Genomic DNA, 893 nt, shown 5'->3' on the forward strand with positions numbered 1-893 from the left:
TTTTCTGCGTGAGCGTGGCCTACCAATAGCTCAAGCCTGTCCTACAGTGACTTTTTTTGGGCTTCCTGTTTGGCCAAGCCTTTTGTACTTGAAAAATAACATGAAAAAAATATATGCTTTCCTTAAATACGAAGAACTGCTAAGTTCTTTATTCCAAATATCATGTCTCAGACATTTGTTCCAGATAAAAACACTAGTTTTCGGAAGTAAGATTTGAACCCATGTTTCCAATGGAGACCGCGAACTGAACGCAGCGCCTTGGACCGCTCGGCCATCCTGACTGATCCAGCAGATCTTAAGGAGGACCTGTCTCAAAAATTATAATTATAATATAGTAAATTAAACATGTCATGAAATAGTAGTTTTTCAGTCATCCATGTCATAGTTAACAAGGGAAGGTTTCTCAACTGTCAGCCCAAACATATGGGCGTTCATGGAGACATTGAAGAAAGTCACCAGGGTGGCAATGTGCTTGACAATGGCATGGCATTGTGCGGGATGTGAAGGCAATGTGCAATACAGGCCAAATCCTATGGTGGGAATCAAGATCCACCAATGTTTCTGTCCACAATGTCCACCTGAATCCAGAAATGTCCCTGCCAGATGGGAAATAGACTGACAATTGGGTCAACATTGTGCAAATGTCTTAAAAATGTCCAACTGAGTCCACAAATATACCTGCCAGATGGGAAATAAACTGATAACTGTCTTCATGGTCTAAACGTGTCAAATGTTGCTGTACAATGCCCACATTGAGTCCAGATGTGCCTGTTTTGGTTCCTGATCCATGCTATTACCCCCAAAGATCCAAACTAGGCCGAGGGCAACTGGACTTAGTTAAAGGTCATCCGCGGAAGTTTTGTCTCTCATCCAAGAGACTTCTTTAGTTGTTT

Source organism: Etheostoma spectabile, unplaced genomic scaffold, assembly GCF_008692095.1.
Source record: "Etheostoma spectabile isolate EspeVRDwgs_2016 unplaced genomic scaffold, UIUC_Espe_1.0 scaffold337, whole genome shotgun sequence".
Lineage (NCBI taxonomy): Eukaryota > Metazoa > Chordata > Actinopteri > Perciformes > Percidae > Etheostoma > Etheostoma spectabile.